Here is a 23,486-nt window from a genome sequence, read left to right on the forward strand (position 1 = left end):
TGATTTGGGGGCTTCTGGCTTAATTGTAGCTGGTGAAAGATGAGTTGTGTGTTCTGACAACAGGTTAACATTGCCTATAGTGTTCTGCCAACATGAGCTATAACTGTATTGCTATTTGTATTAAACAGTCTGAATAAAAGAGAAGGACCTCAGGAGATCTAGATTCACTCCAAGGTCTGCTACTGACTTCCTGTATGACCTTGAGCAAGTCACTTAAAATCTTTCAGTACCTCAGTTACCCAGCTGTAAAATGAGAATAACAATAATAATACTTCTCTATCTCACAGGGGTGTTGTGAAGATAAAATTCATTATTATGTGTGACACACTTAGATTTTATGGTAATGAGGGGCCTAGAAGAACACAGATAATTAGTAACAGACAGTTAATAACATACAGTATGACCTTGGAATCAGTATACCCTGATAAAGAATGCTTAAACATACACTTCAGTGGTTTATTTTTAAATATCCTTAATATTTTTTCCTGAAGGATGTTTACTGTAAGGGCTTGTCTACATGTAGTATAGACTGAATTTTTCTGACTAGCCCTAGTGGAAACCCTAGGTTGACATATGATGCAGTGCATGTCTGCATGCCTACCTTTGCATGAGCCGTTATTACAAACTGTTTTGCAAAATCAGAAAATTGTGTGTGCAAAGGGGAATTTGGACATTTCAGTGACTCATATTATGATGAATCTGTATGTCCAAATGCCCTAACGTTATTCTGGGTTGACCATGGACATTATAAGCTGGTGGAGTCTGTGGTAAACAAAAAGACTTGTGCAGTCAAAAAGTTATCTTTCCTGGAGATTTTTTTTTTTATTAACAAAAAAGTAGTTCCTAAATAAAACTACATGAATTCCAGCCTAAGCCCTCTCTCCAGGCTTGTCTACTTCTGTAATTCTCTTCCTCAAGATGTGACTTACAAGCCATACCTGTGCTACACGGCTACTCCCATTTTCTTTATATGCTCAGGATGGAGACTGAGTCACACCTATGCCAATGAGTCAACAGGAATTAGCCAATAAGCTCCCTCTAGGGATGGTAGCAACAAGAGAATCCTGCTACCCTGAGGCATTGCTCTACTTTAAAAAATCTGGTCCCAAAAGCTTTAGAATACTGATGTATGTTGATGGTGGTCTAATCACCTAGGAATCTGCAAACATATATTTGGGTTTTGTGGTGAGGTATATGTTTCTGCAACAAAGTTACAGCTAAATTAAGTAGCATCCTAATTGTCCCTAGATGTATTTTGGAGTGTTTTAAGTTATCCCTTGTAAATGTGGAGAACAATGCACAGATCAGGAATAACATGTGTTGCTAATATACTAAATGCTTGGTTATTGACAGCAAATATCACTTTTTTGATTCCTTTTTCATGTATTATGAGCAGGGCCTGCCCTGAGCCTTTATTAAAGTTGCCTGACTCTTCTCATTATGAGACACTTTTCAGTTGCTTATAACTTTGCCAAACTTTAACCATTTGGGTTGAAATTTTACACGCTGGCTGTCTGCCTTAGGCTGGTTTTTTTTTTTTTCCCTCCAGACAAAAACATCACACAAAACAGCTCAGCTGTTTCCGAGAACAATGATTAGGAAAATATGTTGTTTTCCCCATATTAAAGTCTGGTGACCTTTTCTTTGAACAGCTCTTGCATCCCCTGCTTTGGAGGAGAGATCTGAAATTTGGCAGGGGCGGGCCATCGTGTCAGATGTGCCTACTGCTGTCTCCATGAAAATCGTCCCAAATTTGGCCAAGTAATAAGCCTTTGAAAAATTGCAGTTTGCAGACACTCAGTAGAGACGTCTTAGATCTTGGCGGCTATTTCCTTGAAGAGTCCATCTGCACTGGGCATACTCCAGCCTGGGACTGCTGAGCAGGACTTTCCCTTCAGTTGCAGCTCTGAGTTGCTGCATGTCATGCAAGATCTGGGTCTGGTCACCTGAAATGAGAGCAGGAGCCTGTCTCTCCTGCGCTCTCAGTGCCCCACTCCTGAAGCCAGGCAATGTGGAAGAGGAAGCTGCCTGATTTGAAAGCAGAGGGGACAAGAGCCAGAGCTTCAGGAGGGAGTGGGTTAGGCTGGGGAACAGATTGAGACAAGGAGTGTGGAGGAAATTTCTGGAACTCAAGGCTAGCAGGGAAATGGAAGCTGGAAATGGGATTTGGGGTGGGGGTGAAGACTAGGAAGGCTGGGCCAGGAGTTTGGGACTGGGACCCTAGGAGGGAAATAGGGTTGGGGAGGACTGGGAGCCAGTAGATGTGGGGCAGACTGAGATTGGTTGAAGAACTGGGACTGGCTGGGCAAGCAGACAGGAACTCAGAACCAATGGGACAGGAAGAACAAGATGGGCAGAGATTTGATGAGAAGCTGCGGTTCAGGATGGGGGAACAGGGGCTGGCTGGGCAAGGTGAGTGGGACTGGAATGAGAAGCCTGAGGAGTAGAGATTGCGGCTGGCTAGGTGAGTAGAATGAGATTAGGATGAGAAGCCAAGTGGTGGGAACAAGACAGGACTGGGACAGGGATGAGGGGGCATGGGGTAGAAGAGGTCATGTTTGTGGCAGAATGGATAGAAGAGTCTGTACCTACTAGAGCACCATCCCCTCCAGAGTCTGGAATGGAACCCAAGATACCTGAGTCTCACCATTCCTCTGTTCTCTGCAAATATCTGTGAAACCCACTGGCAAAGTGTCCCATCCACTGCTAGTGCTGCTCCACACTGAGGATAACAACCTACTAACGCTTTTATTTACTAGATTTGCTGAAGTGACAACGGTCTGTGGAGGTGGAGCCTTAGGTTTCAACTTTGCTGAAAAACCATGTGAGTGTCAATATGATGCCACATTGTGGAAATTGATGGAAATTCCATCGAGGTCCTATGGAAACCATAGTATGTGGTCATGTAATTAAAGACTATCAGAATGCATATGGACAAGGGGGTAGTGAAATAATTCTCGTATTTCCTAACTTTTGAGTGCTTGATGTTGTACCCTTATTAATGTTCTTTTAATGTAATTTTTGTGTGTACTATATATATGATGTATAGTCTTGCAACTAATATAACTAACTGGTTAAGGGTCTGGCAATAATTATGGTTATAGAGGGCCTACTATTATTCACTCTTATTTGTGTTTGTCAGCTTCATAGATTTTTCCAGCTGTGCCATGCTCCTGAAGGCATTGCAAGGTCTGGTGCTGGAGAGCCACTTCTCTAGAGGCTTTAAGGTGTGTAGTTGGGGAACATGGCTCTGGGTGACTGGGAAGCTGAGGTAGTTCCCCCCTTCCAACCTTGTTGGAAGTTTCAGTAGACCAGGAATTAAGGTGGTGATAAATATTAGTATCTGCTCACTCATTATAGGTAAATTTACAGCATATTTATGATTCACAGATTGGTAAGGTGATAGCAGCTAAATTGAAGTAAGCAATCAGATTACCTAGAGAATCTTGAAGTAATTTGTTACATTACATTTGGCCAATAAGACAGTATAGAAATAAAAATTAAGTATTGAAAAAATATGCATGCATTCGATAGAGTTAAAAGATACTGCAGAAAGTGTTTTTTCCCTAGAAAAGCATATTTCTTAAGTAAAACTTCCAGTACCCAAGGCCATACTCAATACCAAGAGCTATTAAGTAGTTGTGGTATGGCATTAACCCTGTTATACTGTCTTCCAGATCCTGCCTTCAATTATATTACTTAAGAAAGATTTAAAGGTATACTATCTAGCTTCTGCAAAATAGATTTACGAAAATAACACTGTGGTTATTTTAGGTTAAGCAATTATATTTTGAAATGGGAGTAATACATTCAGTGGAAAAAAATACACCTTGTGGTGACTTTAATGATTCAATTACATTCTGCAACCAGATTAAACTGGCTTGAATCCTGGTGGTATTCAGCATTCAAATTTTGCTTCCTTAAAGGATTTTCTAGTTGTTGAACTGCTGCTTGTACCCATCTGACAAAATTCAGAATGCCAATTTGAACGGGGTTAGGTGTATGTTTCAGCAATAGCACAGAGTATTCTGATAAAGCAATACAAGCATTACTTCCTTGGTGCACAAGGGAAATATAGATTTTTGTTTTAATTTTTTTTTAGATTCCATGCTATGTTTGTCTCTTAATTAAAACACCAAGAATGTGATTTAATAAAATAATACATCTTTGAAATAAAAGGCCTGCATGAAAGTCAGTGTAATATGGTAGTTGGTATGTTTGTTAAGAGCTGCATGTAAAGAACCGCAGATGGGAAGCCATCTGCAGTGCACAACATTGAGGAGTTTTACTGGTCCTACAAAACCCAGGAACAATGCGGCATATTCTTGAGCACCATCTCCTGTCTTCTTTTCTATTAACTAACTACACATAACGCTCTTTTGGGGAGCATTTGTGTGTATGTGAAAGGTATGTGAGTTGTGTGGATTGTAGTTGAGGTCTAAATTTTGTCAAATGGGGTTGTATGGAGTAGGCAGAAACTGGCCCAATATTTGCAGTGAACAGTACAAAATATGGAGATCTGTAATTGAGAATAAAGATAAATATGGAACTTTTGGGGGGTGGGAGTTTAATCCTGTAGTCTTTGTTGTATGGATTCATGTGGGTCTATCTGGTTGTTTAGTTTTTGTTTTTTGTCATGCTCATCATCTCAGTATCTAAGTGCACAGAAATTAAAGATGAAAATGAATGCAAGATCATCTAGTCCCAACTATTGCTAGAACATGTTCCCTCAATGTATTTTCTAGTGATGAAGGACATTAATCCTTAATTCTAAAGTGGGCAATGGAAGTTGAGTTAACTAGACTCCAATCTCTTCCCTCCACTCTTCCCCAGTACAACTTAGATGGGGCTACTATAAGGTGGGTGCATAACTGGCTGGATAACCATACTCAGAGAGTTGTTATTAATGGTTCCCAATCCTGCTGGAAAGGCATAACGAGTGGGGTACCGCAGGGGTCTGTTTTGGGACCGGCTCTGTTCAATATCTTCATCAACGACTTAGATATTGGCATAGAAAGTACACTTATTAAGTTTGCAGATGATACCAAACTGGGAGGGATTGCAACTGCTTTGGAGGACAGGGTCATAATTCAAAATGATCTGGACAAATTGGAGAAATGGGCTGAGGTAAACAGGATGAAGTTTAATGAAGACAAATGCAAAGTGCTCCACCTAGGAAGGAAAAATCAGTTTCACACATACAGAATGGGAAGAGACTGTCTAGGAAGGAGTACGGCAGAAAGGGATCTAGGGGTTATAGTGGACCACAAGCTAAATATGAGTCAACAGTGTGATGCTGTTGCAAAAAAAGCAAACATGATTCTGGGATGTATTAACAGGTGTGTTGTGAGTAAGACACGAGAAGTCATTCTTCCGCTCTACTCTGCTCTGGTTAGGCCTCAGCTGGAGTATTGTGTCCAGTTCTGGGCACCGCATTTTAAAAAAGATGTGGAGAAATTGGAAAGGGTCCAGAGAAGAGCAACAAGAATGATTAAAGGTCTTGAGAACATGACCTATGAAGGAAGGCTGAAAGAATTGGGTTTGTTTAGTTTGGAAAAGAGAAGACTGAGAGGGGACATGATAGCAGTTTTCAGGTATTTAAAAGGGTGTCATAAGGAGGAGGGAGAAAACTTGTTCACCTTAGCCTCTAAGGATAGAACCAGAAGCAATGGGTTTAAACTGCAGCAAGGGAGGTCTAGGTTGGACATTAGGAAAAAGTTCCTAACTGTCAGGTTGGTTAAACACTGGAATAAATTGCCTAGGGAGGTTGTGGAATCTCCATCTCTGGAGATATTTAAGAGTAGGTTAGATAAATGTCTATCAGGGATGGTCTAGACAATATTTGGTCCTGCCATGCGGGCAGGGGACTGGACTCGATGACCTCTCAAGGTCCCTTCCAGTCCTAGAATCTATGAATCTATGAACAACCTCCCTGACTTCTACTTTTCCTCTCCCTCACACTTCACTATCCCCAAAAGTATCTCCCTCATACTCCCAATCCCCCAGAAATAACTTCCACCCCAAGCAGGCAGGGAGCTTGCTTCCTATCTGCTCTATCACCCTCAGCAGCTGGCCTCTCAGTACACCACCCTAGTGTCTATGTTGTACTAGCTGCTGGGCTCGTCATCTGCTGTTGAGTTCCTGAGCCATTCTCCCATTTCCAAATGGCTTTCAAACATCGACCAGGACCCTGCAGCAAGTATGGTAAGACTCCTAAGCAGACCAGAAGAATATGGTGGGATTGACCACACCCAGGAGTCTCAATTCAGCTCCCATTCCCTGCCCTCGTAGCCTTTCTAGTCTTCCAAACAAAAAGAGCCAATTCTGAAGGTTAAATTACCTCACGATTAGCCAGAATCCTAAAGGTTAAATAACTCAAACAGCAAGGTTTCCATTACTCTTCTTGGGTGCACACAGTTGAAAAGATCAACCTTATGGGGGAACAAAAGTGACACAAGAACAAGAATATGTGACATACAAGCACAGACTGTAAATGAGGTGTCCCTAGACTTTAGGATTGTGATAGAAACACACTTGGGCATGTCTAGCTACTGAGAACAGAACAATTCTGCCCCTTCATGAATGTATTCCAGGATACTCTCTCTCCAAAAGACCTGGTGAGAGAGAGTATTCTGGAAACACAACTCAGTCAAAGAATTTAATTTACACTATTTTTGGAAGGCCAAGTATGCAGTAGAAGAGAGAGAAAATAAAAGTAGATTATATAAGAATTGCATGACTAAAATGATACCAGCTGTTCGTGCTAGCTTGAAGCTTTGTTATTAGTAGCAGGAAAGGGAGTAAAATACACCCATTTTATAGTAGAAAGCTACCCACGCTGTAATGTTTGGATCGGCATTCATATCAGAGTCCAGGGATATTCTAATAAAAGGTTTGGATTTGGCCCACTGTAGTGGTAAGGGGCCAGTCAAAAATAAAAGCCATATTGGGATGGTGATGGAGAGTTGAGGTACTCACACTAAGCATACAGTCATCAACCCTACATTATGTGGAATTCCTCTTAGGGGTGGTCCAAGGTATACCTGCCCTAGAGAGAGTTCATTTGATAGTGAAGCTTCATTATATAGATTATAGGCCAGCAGGAAGTGAGGAAGTGTTTTTTGAAAGGACAAGATATACTGGAGGGATAGTGCGGAGGGAAAGAGAAAATGTTACAGAACTTTGCTTTTAATGTTCTTGTGGAATCTTGCATTTTCTTCTCCATAGATATAGATTTCCTATGAGATCATTGCTACTCACTCATTTTGTGAATTCTCCTGTCCTTTGTACATGACAAGAAAAAGAACAGCTGGTATATGCTGATGAAGATTGTATGCAATGAATGATGTTGAAACTGTTGAGACAACTTAAATGGATATTTTTTTGTTTATGGACATTGTAGGTGAACCATAATAGCATACATTCAAAATGGTGAATTTGTAAGATAAGGATCTACAGTGGTAACATTAATTTGAAATTTAAAAAAATAACCTCCTGCCTACCTCAGCTTCTTCTGTGCAACATGTCTTTGCACTATAAAAGTGCAAATAAAAATCACAGGTCCTGTTGTCAGAATGACAATTATTTGACACACGAGAATGCTGACCAAACTAACAGAATAGCTCAACCACAGGCCTAAATTTAGTCCTTACTGTCACACCAGATGCAGAAAGAAATGAGTAGCTCAGAGTCCCACAGTCAAGATAGAGATAATATGGATGATTTGATTTCATATTTTTACCTGTCCCTCACAAATGGATTGCTACTTATTAGTATCCTTAAATAAAGAGTTCCACACAATAACTTAGGTGTATTGAATACTCCAAAGGTCAGGGATCTTGAGCATGGGAAAATATTTGTGAATGAGTCCAAAACAACGACTGAAAGAGCTGATTCCTAGCTCCAAGATTAGTCTTCATTCGGAGACTGAGAATTTATTGCTGCCAAAAACAGCATTATCAGCTTTCTGTCAGCAACAATCATCAGGATTTCCTTTCCCAATCAACGTGAGCTGTGACCTCATCGTTGCAAAGGTGAAACCCTGACAGGGATTAAAGGCTAATAGAGAGAAATGAGGTAGTAGCTAAACAAAGAAGAGATTGTTGCATGGTCTAGAGAACTGAGGCAGAATATTACAAGTGAAACATGAACTGTGGAGCCAAGGGGGAAAACAGAGTATTTTTAAACAGAGACCAAGTAAAACTAGGTCTCTGAGTCTTCCAATGGAAAAGTAAGGCTGTCTGCCATCCTTACTAACAGCGATCTTTAAAGCGGGATTAGAGTAGCCATGTGGTTTGTCAAGCGTTTAATTGAGATTCTGGAGGGACACAGTCTGTACGGCTGGAAACCAATTTAACAATCATGCCTATGATTATATATATATATATATAAAATTGCTTCTGTGTGTATAGAATATTTACCCGTCTGAAATGGAGCTGACAAGTCTGGGGGGTAGTTTAAGAACATTAAAAGTGAAGAAAGGCAAATAAATGTTCATTACACACAAAGGCAGTTTAATCCCGGGTTAATGGTAAAAAAGGTGGTGGGGGGCATTTATATTGTGTTTGTTTTGTGGTTACTTTTTTAACTTAATCTTTATTATGGAACAATCACGTAAGAGATTTATTCTTCTGAAATTCTGTTTTTCCAGAGGTCATGCTTGGCCTCCATTCTATCTTTTCATCTTAAACTTCATTATGGTCTTGATCCAAATCCCACTGAAGGCAGTGTGTATCTTTCCATTGCCTTCAATAGGTTTGGGGTCAAGCCTTTCTTTAATGACAACATGTTTCTGCTGCTTGTATTAGAGATGGACCTGAGCTGTAATCCTGATGCAGATTTTTCCAACATTCAGGAAGTGTTCAGATCCTGGTTTTGATTTGTACATATCCCTTGCTTCTACCCCACATATACCCCTCTCTTTGTGACATCATGATTGTTTAACACCTGATCCTGTAAGGTGCTGATGCTTTGAACTTCCATTAAAGTCAATCAAGTTAAACATTAACTACAGGGCTCTCAGCATCTTGCAGGATGAGGCCCTTATGCAACAAACATTTATGATCATGCAGTTTAAGGATTACAGGCCAACTCTGGCGTAAGTGGATGCCACTGTATTCCAAAGATCCAAGTGGATGAAATCACACCCTCTTCCTCCTGGGCTGAACTTTGTCTCTATGATTTCAGGTGAGGATTAAGCAGAAAGACTTGATGAACCCTTGTTAGTAAAGAGACAAGGTGGGTGAGATAATATCTTGTATTGGACCCACTTCCATTGGTGAGAGAGACAAGTTTCCTAGCTACACAGTGCTCTTCTTCCATCTGGGTAAAGTACTTTGAGTATCACAGCTAAATACAAGATTGTTAGAATGATCCCTTAGAACATGTGCTAACTACTTATGCTAAACTATCTGTTCCATCTTGTATTTAGCTGTGACACTCCTAAGTACCTGTCCCAGACCTGAAGAAGAGCTCTCTGTAGCTCGAAAGCTTATCTCTCTCACCAACAGAAGTTGGTCCAATAAAAGATATTACCTCACCTACCTAATCTCTGCAATATCCCAGTACTGACACGGTTACAACATTGCATACAACCTTGTTAGTAAAGGTTCTCTGTGTATGTGTCCCTAATGATACAAATTAGTTTCTAGTACATATAAATAGAATTGTCTCAAAAGAGAGTGAAGTTACTACTTTATGTAAGGTGTTGACAGGTCTTTAAAGAATGAAGTATTTTAGAGGTTTTACATTTTTCAGGTGATTAATCTGTCAGCCACAAGCACAACAAGGTTAAGTCCTTCCCTAGAACAGAAGTAACCAGCCTCAGTTATCCTGGCTGATCCCCAGCTCCCAAAAGGTGGAGCTGCAGGAACAGTCTTCAGACTTTTAAAGAGCTTTTCAGTTTGCTTGAGAACTTTAAGTCAAGTGCAGATAATCCCCAAACCCACAGAGCAATTATTAAGATGCGAGGTTCATAACTTTAAGAGGCACTAGAAGGCTGCCAAGATGACATTTGTTTCCTATATAATAATAAAAGCAGGCAGCAGCATTTTGAGGCTGAGCACAGTTTGGGCACTTTCTAGCCTGACAGGTTTGGCAGGGCAGAAACATCTGGCCCTGGAGTATTAAAAGATTTTTTTTTTAAATTGTATAAAAAATCATGGAAATGTTGGGCTTCAGCAACAATATGACTTCTTCCCATGTTTCAGTGTTAATGGTCTGAGAAATATGATGCCTAGTACTCTATGTGTATGTTTCATTTTTATTTTTTTTTAACAAAACCCAAAGCCAGGCAACATGGAATGGAAGGTAGCAAGCTTTTGACACTATGCTAGAAAACAGTTTAGGATAGTAAGACATATAGCATATCATGGTAAGCTGAAGGGAGAACTCAGGTAAGCAGAATATAATTACCTTAATTGGAATTTGGCCAAGAAACCAGACCAGCACCCCTGTTCTCAGAGAAAAGCGCTGTGAGGTATAAGCTAAGCAAGTTCTTTGCGGTGAATAATTTCGTTAATGGATTTTGCATTTAGTAGTTGTTTTTTATTTGTTGGTAGCAAATTGTGAACAAAAACCCTTAGATTTCTACATTCCCCACCCCTCCCCCCCATTATTCAGCATTGAGCCTTACGTGAATAAGGTTAATAATAAAAACATTTTAGCCTTTCGGTTGTCTGCAAATTATTTGCTTTGAGTGTTTGTTATTCATAGTGTGGAATTGCTTCTGCTTCCTGATTTGAATGAGTAGGGAAATCAAAGAGATTTCCAGATAGCTACACAAAAACTTCTTGTTTGACCCTTCACACAAAAATAGGATTATTTGCAAAAAATTTACTTTCTGTAAACGTTCTTCTGAAGAAAAACAAATCCCATTATAAATCAGGCCACTTATTTAGGTGCTTAAATATGGCATTAAACCTGGAATCTTCAAATTGTTCTGTAGGAATAAGGTGCCTAACACCCACTGAAATTCAGTGGGGGTTGGGCAATTTAATTCCCAGCCATAAAGAGTTAAAGTACCCACTTTGAAAACTTTGGCGTATGAGTTTTGGATAGATTTAGATAGCGTGATCAATACCTTAACATAGCTAAGAAAAATAGTTGTGATTTCATAATATATTACCTATTAAGGGCACAGCTCAGTAGAACTGTGGTACTTATCAGAAAAACACTAGTTTGGAGTGAATGGAACATTTTTTTTTACTATATATATATATATATATATCAAATACAGAGATTTTCTATTTTTATTGGCTCAAGGCCTGATATGGAATTCGTGATGGAGAACCACAAGCATGTGCACCGTAGCTAAGATGACCTTGGAAAATGCACAGTACAATCAGAAAATCAACCCCTCTCCCTAAAATGATAACACAAAGTAAAAATGGTATTTTAAGTTTCCAGTTTTCAACTTTCAGCCATCTCTTCCTTTCTATGTGTCACTTCTTAGCATTTAAATTGGTGGCCATTGCCAGCTATAAAGTTTGATTCACAGCCAGCTACAATCTGGAATTTATTTGGCCTCTACCATCTTCAGCACCTAGTTCAGCTACCTAAAGGCAAGATTGTCTCTCTCCTTTCACACCCATGCAAGAGAATAAGGGGGTGTAAGGCCCTTCCCTTACTCCCTTGCATGGGCTACCAGCAGTGCTAGTTAGAATGCTGAGAAGAGACGAGGCTCCTTGTCCCTGCAGAGGTGGGTGGGGATTGGGTTAGCAGTGGTGGGGAACAAGTAGAGCTTTGGCCAGCACATCAGCCAGCACAGCTGATCTCATGCAGAAGGGAAAATAATCTGCTAGTGGTATGGGCCAGTAGCAGATAACTTCAGCAAAGGTGAACCTGGAGAGAGAATTGTAACTTTGAGTCACAATTCCATTCCTGGACTGTGCCGCAGATCTATCCAAACACCTCTCTTTGTGCACCCACCAGACTGCTCTGAGGAGATCCAATCTCTGAATCCCCATACGCTTTAAACCTCAGGTGTTTGAACAGAATCCAGGCACTGCTGCTGTTTTGAGGCCTCTATGTGGCTTTGAGGCTTCAACTACCCAGACATTTGTTGGGAAAATAACACAGCAGGGCTCAGATATCCAACAAGTTCTTGGAATATATTGGAGACAATTTTTTTTATTTCAGAAGGTGGAGAAAGCTACTAGGGGGAGGCTGTTCTAGATTTGATTTTGACAAATAAGGAAGAACTGGTTGAGAATTTGAAAGTGGAAAGCAACTTGCGTGAAAGTGATTATGAAATAGTAGAGTTTGTGATTCTAAGGAATGGTAGGAGGGAGAACAGCACAATAAAGATAATGGATTTCAAGAAGGCAGACTTTAGCAAACTCAGGGAGTTGGTAGGTAAGATCCCATGGGAAGCAAGTCTAAGGGAAAAACAATTGAAGACAGTTGGCAGTTTTTCAAAGAGACATTATTAAGGGCACAAGAGCAAACTATCCCACTGCATAGGAAAGATAGGAAGTATGGCAAGAGAGCCCCGTGGTTTAAGCAGGAGATCCTCAATGATATGAAACACAAAAAAGAGTCCTACAAAAAGTGGAAACTTGGTCAAATTACAAAGGATGAATATAAACAAATAACAAAAGTATGTAGGGACAAAATTTGAAAAGCCAAGGCACAAAATGAGATCAAACTGGCTAGGGACATGAAAGGAAACAAGAAAATATTCTACAAATACATTAGAAGCAAGAGGAAGACTAAGGACAGAGTAGGCGTGTTACTCAATGAGGAGGGGAACACAATAACAGAAAATGTGGAAATGGTAGAGGTGCTTAATGACTTCTTTGTTTCGGTTTTCACCAAGAAGGTTGGTGGCAACTGGACGTCTAACATAGTGACTGCCAGTGAAAATGAGGTAGGATCAAAGTCTAAAATAGGGAAAGAACAAGTCAAAAATTACTTAGACAAGTTAGATGTCTTCAGATCACCAGGGCATGATGAAATGCATCCTAGAATACTCAAGGAGCTAACTGAGGAGATATCAGAGCCATTAGCAATTATCTTTGAAAAGTCATGGAAGATAGGGGACATTCCAGAAGACTGGAAAAGGGCAAATATAGCAAGGCTTTGGAGCGAAGCCCAGAGCTGGAGCGCAGAGCAGCTCCGGAGCAGTGGAGCTGCAGGTTTTTGCCTGGAGCTGGAGCGGAGCTGGAGCACAGCTCCAAAGCCCTGAAATATAGTGCCCATCTATAAAAAGGGAAATAAGGACAACCCGGGGAATTACAGACCAGTCAGCTTAACTTCTGTACCAGGAAAGATAATGGAGCAAATAATTAAGCAATCAATTTGCAAACACCTAGAAGATAATGAGGTGATAAATAACAGTCAGCATGGATTTGTCAAGAACAAATCATGTCAAACTAACCTGATAGCTTTCTTTGACAGGGTTACAAGCTTTGTAGATAGTGAGGAAGCAGTCAATGAGGTATATCTTGACTTTAGTAAGGCTTTTGATACAACCTCGATGGAGCTACTATAAGGTGGGTGCATAACTGGTTGGAAAATCATTCCCAGAGAATAGTTATCAGTGGTTCACAGTCACGCTGGAAGGGTATAATGAGTGGGGTCCCGCAGGGATCGGTTCTGGGTCCAGTTCTGTTTAATATCTTCATCAATGATTTAGATAATGGCATAGAGAGTACACTTGTAACGTTTGCAGACTATACCAAGCTGGGAGGAGTTGCAAGTGCTCTGGAGGATAGGATTAAAATTCAAAATGATCTGGACAAACTGGAGAAATGATCTGAAGTAAATAGGATGATCTTCAATAAGGACAAATGCAAAGTTCTCCACTTAGGAAGGAACAATCAGTTGCACACGTACAAAATGGGAAATGACAGCCTAGGAAGGAGTACTGTGAAAAGGGATCTGGGGGTCATAGTGGGTCACAAGCTAAATATGAGTCAACAGTGTAATGCTGTTGCAAAAAAAGCAATCATCATTCTGGGATGTATTAGTAGGAGTATTGTAAGCAAGACACAAGAAGTAATTCTTCCACTCTTCTCTGTGCTGATTAGGCCTCAACTGGAGTATTGTGTCCAGTTCTGGGTACCACATTTCAGGAAAGATGTGGACAAATTGGAGAAAGTCCAGAGAAGAGCAACAAAAATGATTAAAGGTCTAGAAAACATGACCTATGAGGGAAGACTGAAAAAATGGGTTTGTTTAGTCTGGAGAAGAGAAGACTGAGAGGGGACATGATAACAGTTTTCAAGTACATAAAAGTTTGTTATAAGGAGGAGGGAGAAAAATTGTTCTTCTTAACCTCTGAGGATAGGACAAGAAGCAATGGGCTTGAATTACAGCAAGGGCGGTTTAGGTTGGACATTAGGAAAAACTTCCTAACTCTCAGAAGAGTTAAGCACTGGAATAAATTGCCTAGGGAGGTTGTGGAATCTCCCTCATTGGGGATTTTTAAGAGCAGGTTGGTAAAACACCTGTCAGGGATGGTCTAGATAATACTTAGTCCTGCCTTGAGTGCAGGGGACTGGACTAGATGACCTCTTGAGGTCCCTTCCAGTTCTATGATTCTATGTGGACACTCACGGTACAGATCCTTTATCTGGCACCCCGTCCTGCAAGCTGAACCCTAGCAGTCCATCTGCCCAGCCCCAGTACTGATTCCCTCAGACTTTCCATAACTTAAACATACCCTTTCCTAGACTTCCAACCATGTGGGTGTCTTGGGTTCACAGGTTAACTCTTCACCAGCACATGGTAGGTGTAAAACACACTACACACAGGATTCTAAACAACTATTGTTCTTTAATTAATCACATGAGAAATACACAGATCTATTTGTAACTCTTTTGGGGTTTAGAGAGCATGGCCCCTTTAAATCTTTTTCCTAGGGGGAAGGGGGAGAGCAAGAAAAAAGAAGGAAAACTCCAGGGGGTGGCGCTGGAGCTCCAGGGAGAGAGAGAGGCAGCCGGAGACCTGGAAAAGTGAAGGAGAGAGAACCTGCCTGAAGCCTGAGAAGGACAGGGTCGATCGGGGACAGCCCAGGACAGGAGCCAGGAGAAGACCTGTGCCAGGGAGGAATCACCCGAGACGGACAGGCCAGAGCTGGACCCAATATCACGGCTGCCCAGAGCTGCATGGGGCTGTGAGTACTGGGGCTTGGGACTCTGCATTGGGGACAAGGAGGGAGGCTGTAGCTAGTTAAGTGGGGAGGTGGTTGCTCTGTGTGGCTTTGCAGAGAGCGGCAGAAGAGGGCACTGGAGGGGTTTGTTGGGGGAAAGTTCACTGGCGCTGAAGATGACCAGGAGCACTCAAGACTCACAACTGGACTGGAACTTTGCTCAGGACTCCTGAACTCTGTATTCAGACACATTGCTCAGTGTCTGCCCTTCCAGACTATGCTACCACTGGGCCTTGGTTTGGATGCAGCCCTGTTCTACTGCTCCCTCTATATTTCTCCTTGTTGTTTTCTCCTCTCATCCCTCTGTAAATAAATATCTCCCTTTGTTATATCCATTGTGCTTTTCCTGTGGGTGTGTGTGTTCACTCTGGGGGGGTTTGGAAAAGGTGCCCCTAGGGTGGAAGGGATTTCTCCTGCTGCATTCCTGCGCATGCCCTCTCTTGGCCAGAGCTGCCTGCAGAGCAGACTCCATCTTGGCCACGGGGGCGCCAAAAGTTACATATTAAAAATAATCCCGTCACATATTTCTCTGCCTCAGTTTTGTCACTAACTCTGAGCACTCTTTGGGCTGGGTCAAAGTCCTCTGGGGCCATCTGAAAGCCTTCTGCTGCACATGGCTAGTCTTCTCAATCATGGAGACTTTCTATCCCACATAACCTTCTCTAACTATGGTTGATCAGTGCTCTTCTTCTCTCCTGCCCAAACCATTCTGTGTGCCTCTATGTGTCTTCTAGTTTAAATGTCCCACCACTGACAACTAGTTCCTATGTTCACCTTCTGGTGATTTTTCTGCTCTGTCCACTTCCTCAAATCCCCTTGAAGGAACTTGAAGAAGCATTAGATGACTTCCTTATTAAGGAATCCTTAACATATTCATTGTTTGGTCAAAGTACAGTTGTTATGGTTAACATCCCTCCATTGTCCCTGATCTGATGGAAACACATGGACATAGAGGCATCCCATGATACAGCAATGTTTCCTAAGAACAACTTCACAATATGAACCAGGATCACAAACTGTATAGACAGATTCCCCTATTCATCACAGACTGCTCCTAAAGTAGTTCTGCTATAGCCTCCCTTTCCACAGGGTTAGTAGTAAGACTACATTCTATTCCTAAATGAGCTGAATCCTTTGCAATGCTGACCACCTGTACTTGGCTAAGTAATAACTTGCACCAAATTTCCATGATGCCATGAAGGGATTATGTGTACAATCATGGTTAGCAAAAGAGCAATAGGTATTGCTCCCTGCATGTTGTAGTAAAACTAATCTTAAATGGTGCTGGGAAAGGAAGGAGGTAGGACTAAATGGCTTAGGGATTTAGTAATAACAAACTAAAGGTCCTTAGTTCAAATTTTGTGCAAGTTGGTCGTGATGTTAATCTGTTTGTAAACTCTTCAAGGCAGGTACCATCTCTTTCTTATATATTTGTACAGTGCATAACACAATGGAGCTGCAGACTCTAGGCATAACCTTAATATGAATTAATAATAATAAATAATAATAATTGGTGGATGTTTGGTAGCCTGTCTGAAATTAGTTGGTGGTGTCAGTCCAGTTCCTAGTGGGCGGATGTCCACAGCACAAAAGTCACCATATTAATTAGTACTTTAGTTGATAGACCTCTGTGGAGAAGCCAATGACGGAATGGCCATGAAGGTGGAACTATCTTCCAACCCCTATTGTTGCAACATTATGGATGGTAGCATTGCCGCTGCAAGTGCTGTACTTGTTATATTGATAAATGGCTTAATTCTCCAATGAAATAGTGGGCTGTGGTGTCATGAGAAAATAGATTTTTTTATCAAATATGATGGCACACTTTCTGTGTTTTCCAATGACCAGCCAAGATAGGACAAACTAACTAAAACTCAGTCTAATACAATTAATGTTCTCATTTCTTTCAGGAAGCAATCAGACAATATTTGGGAGTGATATCTGCTTCCAGTGCTGGAAGCGGGATCCTATACTTTTCCAGGTTTGCAATGTAGGGATGCTTCTGAACCCCAGATTGCTTCTGGATCTCCATATGGCTTCAGTGGCCAGTGTGGGCTTTTTCATCCGTCACCATGTCTCTTAGACGAGGCAGCTGCCAGAGAATGCCTTCTTGATTTGTACTGCAGTGATTACATTTAGGGCCAAGTGAACAATTTGCAAAGAACAATTTATTTAGTCAATTTAACATCTCTTATATTTTGTGATTAAACAAATTTTAATCTATAGATTGCTCATATTGTTCCCTAATACTCTTCCTTTGACTCTTTGATAGTCACAATTCCATATTCGAGCTGTGTTCTGTTCCCAGACTGAGTGACTTACCAATCAGACAGGCACTTCATCATTAGTTAAGAGGAAGCTAGTCAAAAAATCTGAACATTTTTCATGAACATTTAATCACTTCTTCTCATTAACATTTTGATAAAAAATTTCATCACAATCTTTAAAATTGGAATATGTCAACAAGCTCTATAGCTAGTTGAAAAACAGAATGTTTTTTGCACAAGTTTTCATCCATTTTTCATCAAAAATCAAAATTTTGAGGAAAAAGTTTTGGCCAAAAATTGAAATCTGGAAAATTGTGACCAGCTTTAAGACTGACAGATTTATAAACTGGCAGGGAGAGAGAAAAAATGGTGGTATACTATGTTCGTGGCATTTTTATTTTTGTTTTACATTTGTACGTAATGTTAGTGAGAGTTATCGCAGAATGAGGGAGCCCATGTATCTTTTATAAACAAATTATGCTTGTATGTAATTGTAACCTCTTCTTTCCTCCCTGGGTTACTTGGGAGCGGGCAACACTCCCTTGTGTCCCTGGACGCCTGATGCTGTTGATGGTAAAGGAGATACTGAGTATCTCCGTGGTGATGTTGGAGAGGTAGGAATCCTCAGTCCACCCCTCAGCTTCAGTCCTTTTACTTGCAAAGGAAATTAAAATTGGTGGTGCCTCCACATGGATAGGCCCTGTACACACTTGATGGCATGCCTTGGGAACCTCCAGGAATAAATCTAAACTAATCTGTGCAATAGGTCTAACTTAAAAATACCAGTTATAAACAATATACATTTAGATTAAAGTTAACACACCTTTACTTAACAATTTAAGAAAAGATGACAACAGACTGAGATTAAATATCACCACTCATTTAAAATCAGCAGGGAGCAGTTCAATACATAAATTAACAAATATAGTTTACAGTAATAAATGAAACTAATTTAATTTGCATTTACACTGCCACCATTTACGCCACCCTGGAGTGCACACTGCTCTGGATTTCAGAGTTCTAAACACTTGTGGGGGTGCGCTTGAAGATCTCGAAACTGGAGACAGCACCCTGTGGGTCCACTGAATCAGTCCAGCCAAGGCAACAAGCTGCACAACTCCTCTGAAGATTGGAATTGTCTTAACCAAATGTCAGCAACCTTGGGTCCTGGTTCGATGAGAAGACCACTCTGCCTCTTCTCAGACAACTCCATGGATAGTGGGTGAACCCCTACTTTGGGGAGGTAAGCCCCCCTGCCCGAGCCCAGAGGTGCCCCATCCCACAACCGGAGGAGCCCTGAGTCATCCCCCCCCCACACCTCCCGCAGCTTGAGGAGCCCCAGCCCGCCCACCCCAGCTGTGCTGGGCCAGCCCCAGTGCTGCCCCTGGCCACTGTCTGGAGCTGAGCCTCTGCCTGCTTCAGGGTAGAGGGGAGTGAGGGCAGGGCCTCATGCCAGAATATGGGCGGGGCCATGGCCTGGGTCTGGGGAGGCTTAGCCTGCCCTGGTCTTTGATACCTGCCGCCCATGGACAATCCCTTAAAGTCTCTTTGCTGTGCCCCTTCCCTTGCAAGTACTTTTCCAAACAAGGGTGGTGACTACTCACACTGCTTTCAGAGTCTCTGCCCTGGCTCCAGTGAAGCCACCAGCCACCGCTGAGGCTCCCTGCTCAATTAAAGCCCCAGCAGATTGTCAGCAGCAGCTTCTGGCTTCCTAGCAGCAGCTCCTGCCATGGACAGAACTCCACACAAGCAAGCTCAGCTCCTCTCCCAAAATGGAGCCCACAACCGCACCTCTCACTCACTCACTCCCTGGAAGAGAGAGTCTCTCTCTTCCCCCAGGGCATCATGGAGGTTGTGGTCTCCAAGGCTAGATTGCAGTACACAGGATCTTCCCAACTGGAACACTCCCAATTAAAGTTCAGAGGCCCTTCTAGTAAAGGGTGCCTACCTAACTATACTTGATGTCCAGATATCACAATGATGGTTTCATTAAAAATGCACCAGTAGATAGACAGACTGGAATTAACACCCTCGGTAGGTCTGGCAGAGTCTGTTAACGTTCTGGCGGTGATGCAAAACTCATCCATATACACAAGCTATTTTTATTTAATGGCTGGGTTAGTCTTTTTTTTGTCTGGGTTGCGTGACTCAAATTTATACTGTTTTGTTTGTTTTAAAAAAACCATAGATAATTAACAGCACATTTTTATATCAAAGAACAAATAACATCAATTAGATAATTTATATATTCAGTCTAGCAGCTTGGGTTCCCTTCTGTTACAGTTCAGGGCAACTGCACTGTTATTTTCCCCTTCGTGGTCCAGCAATGGCACGCACTCTCAGGCTTCCAGCTCCCCAGCTATTGCCTCTTCTGGGTGGAGACCCATGTCTCTCTCCCTTCCGACCAGGGTATTTCCAAGCTGCACAGTTCGCTGCCTTCACTGTGTATATTGCAGTACAGTTTGCCCAAGGACACTTGCTTACTTTCTCTTCAGAGATGGTTAACAGGTGTAATTCCTACAGTTCTAAGGTAACACACAGCACTTCCTATGCAACCCACTTTATTTTTAAGCTAAAAAAACATTTACAGAGAAAACATATTCAAAACAATAAAAAGACCTACATTCATGCTAATAAGCTTACCAGAATTAACCCCAACTCTAATATGGATTTTGACAGGAGCAGCCCTTCAAACCTCCACACAAGGGGGTTCCTTGTGGCTACAAGTGCATCACAGCTTCATCTCCGAACAAGCACACAGTCACATGGGGCGTCTGTACGCTCAATCCTTCCAATAGTACCCTAAGGATTGGGGCCCTCCATGAACCAGGGTTCCTGTCCATTTGCTGGATCAGGAAGAAGGCCCTGAGCCAGTTTAAAACCAGGCTATTTATCAAAAACCTCTTGCTTCGTCTCTTTGAACTAGTTTATGCACATTTTTCCAGGGGGAGGTTTCTCTGGAGATGTTACAGCCTAAATGAATGTGCCTAATCACCTACTATTTTTCTCCTATTCACGGTTCCCACAGAAAACCATACAAATTCCACAATAACACCTAAACAGTTGCATTTTTAATACCCTGGACCTCCAAAGGTATTAACCTAATTCAGTCAAGTCTAGCTTAATTGAAAAACATTCATTCAAGCTATTGCAGGAAATTGTCATTCTGTCACACCTTCATTTACTGACTCTCTCTCAGTAGTTCTGTAAAAATATTTTCCTTTTGGTGAGACCCCCTGCCTGCAACAGAACAAATGAAATGCTGTTGTTTAGCGATATTACTGGAGGTAAAATGACACAGTGAGGTGACGGTTTGAAAAGGTGTGGTTTTGAGAAACATGGGCTAAGAGATGAAGAACCAGATCATCCTAAATTCAGTTCTTTGGGAGCAAGAGGTCAATAGGTGCTCAGCAAAGATTGTGGTATAAGTATGTGATACTGAGTAATGATTTTTGTGACTATTTTGAGGCTTTAAGTCTGTGTTTGTTTATTTGTTTTCTTCTTGCACATTTGTATAAATCTCTAATTCAAAAAATCAACATCTGGAATCAACTTTTATTTGCCATGTAAACCACATCCTTTGACAAGTCTCCTTGCTGTTTTTGATATTGGCAGGGTAGTGTGGAGAAGTCTGCATTGCTCATGCCTGACCTGCTCAGTGGATTGTTTCTAGGGCTATCCATCCATCATTTCTCAGGAACATTAAATTCACTAAAGGCCTGTCTCTCCAATGCTTTCCACCTTGTACTGTCATTCATACCTGTGCTCATTCCTGGTGTTCATCCCCATGCTGGCACTATGCCAGACAGGGAAGGAAGAGAAGTGGTTTGTGCTTCTCCCTGCTCAGGAACCGCTAGGGGCCACCTCAATCACCAGCACAGACGAGGGCAGCCCTAATTAGTGCCCCTGCTGCAATGGTTGCTCTGGGATTTTGCAGTGGTGCAGACCTGTCAGGATTTAAGATTATCTGAGCCCCTTCCCTCCCAACTCTGACTTGCTTCTCAGCTATCCTCTGCACAATAATCTTTTGCTATGTGGGGAGGGGCACAGGGCTGGGTCCACAGTTCCCATAGATGTCGTCTTCTGCCACGGTATTCCCTAGGAGAAGCTGGAAAAGTGGCCATGCAGCTGCTTTGCAAGCCCCTTATGCCATATACACCAGCACAAAGGGGGCCACAGGGCTACCATGAATCCAGCCATGTGAGTGCAAAGTCAATGTAAAAAGCTAGCATATCAGAGTATATGATTTTTGCACTTGTATAAATGAGCACACAACACGCAAGGCAATGGAGAATCAGACTCTACATGTTTAAAAGGCGGCTGGGGGAAGAAACTAGCCTTTTGTAGCTTAATGAATTTATTGGAAAGGGGTGGATGATATTTCAAGACTGATAAAATGAGTAAAATTGGTGTTTCTCTGTTAAGACTGAGGGTATTGTTAGAAGAGTGCTGTGAATCAGGTGGTTGAGTTAGATGTTGATAGGTGTTTAAATCTCAGATATCATTAGTAATGGGGAGAAAAGAAAGGATCAAAAATGGCCCATTCAGGACAAACCAATTCATTATTTCCTCCTTTACAAACAATGAAAAAGGGAAAAGTGTTCTCATGAGAAACTATGTGCATTTCCTTAAGAGGGTGTACTTTAGATCAAGGATAGACTAAATTATGTGTGATGTTCAGGTCGCTAAGGTAACAGTGCATTTTTTATGAATACCAAAGCAAATAGATGTATAAACCTAGAGTAAATCATTAATTCGTATCACTATTTTTGAGATAGGCTGGAGTGACTTGGATATTGTAATCCTTCTTGATTTAATATTTCAAAAGTGTGCTTTTATTTAAAAGTAAACACTTAACAGTGCCTTCTTTTGGACAGTTATGCTCCTTTTTTCTCTATTGCTCTCCTTGAAAAATTACTAGTTATTGATGGCATTTATGAATCAAATAAAGCAGTGGGGTCTTGATTCATCAAGGTACTTAAACACATGCCTATTTTTAAGCATGTGAGTAGTCCCATTGTAGGGACTTCGTAGGACTATTCACATTTTTACAATTAACCATGCGTTTAAGTACTTTGTTGAATCAGAGTCTGAATTAGTCAGCAGCAGTATATTCAAAGCTTGTTTAGTTGCAACAATGATTTCTGGTAATGAATAGCATCTTAACTAAGATTTTGTTTTTAACCCACTGTTGTAAAACAAAAGCTGATATACACCCTTTCCTGACCCAACGTTTTTATCTGTTTTAAGCCTTATTCAGCAAGGGGACTAGTTTCCTTTTAAACAAAATGGACACAATGCTGAAGACCTTCCTGAAGGTCCGATCCTGTAAAGTTCTAAGAATCTACTTCTATGGGCTGAGCACCGTGCAGGATGACGACTTGATCCTCAGATGTACTGAGCACTGCTGTACTCATTGACTAAAATGATAATTGTAGGGAATCTGCTCATCTTGGGATCCAGCCATTACTCAAGGAATACTCCCCTGAGTAAGGACCTAAGGACTGAGCTAGATCCTAAGGGGTGCTAAGCATCTCAGACTTCCACTGATATCAATAGGAAAGGCAGGTGTTTTGAATTTGTTCCACTAATAGCAGATGAATTCCATTCCATTATATATAACTTCCTTTTTTCTTTTGGGAAATAAATTATGATCTGAGGTTAGAAAATTTTCAGAGTGGATTTTATTACCCCTAAAATCCATAGAGACACATTCTTTTCTGACGTATAAGTGCAAATCTCGCGTAACTCCACTTAGATTTTCTTCCGCTTTACAATGGTGTACACTGTATGGAAATGATTACCCTTATACATTCAAAAAATCTTATGCAAGTTATCACTGTAGATATAGTGCTTGACTTTCATATTCATTGCACTTCGATATTGTCACTAGTGGCACACTATTTCCATTTATAACACAGAAATGGAAAATCCTTTCTAAGGCTAGGTCCACACTACCCGCCTGATTCGGCGGGTAGAGATAGATCTTCGGGGATCGATTTATCGCGTCTCATTTGGACGCGATAAATCGATCCCAGAAGCGCTCCCCCGTCGACTGCGGAAAT

This window comes from Trachemys scripta, chromosome 1 (assembly GCF_013100865.1).
Source record: "Trachemys scripta elegans isolate TJP31775 chromosome 1, CAS_Tse_1.0, whole genome shotgun sequence".
NCBI classification, from domain to species: domain Eukaryota; kingdom Metazoa; phylum Chordata; order Testudines; family Emydidae; genus Trachemys; species Trachemys scripta.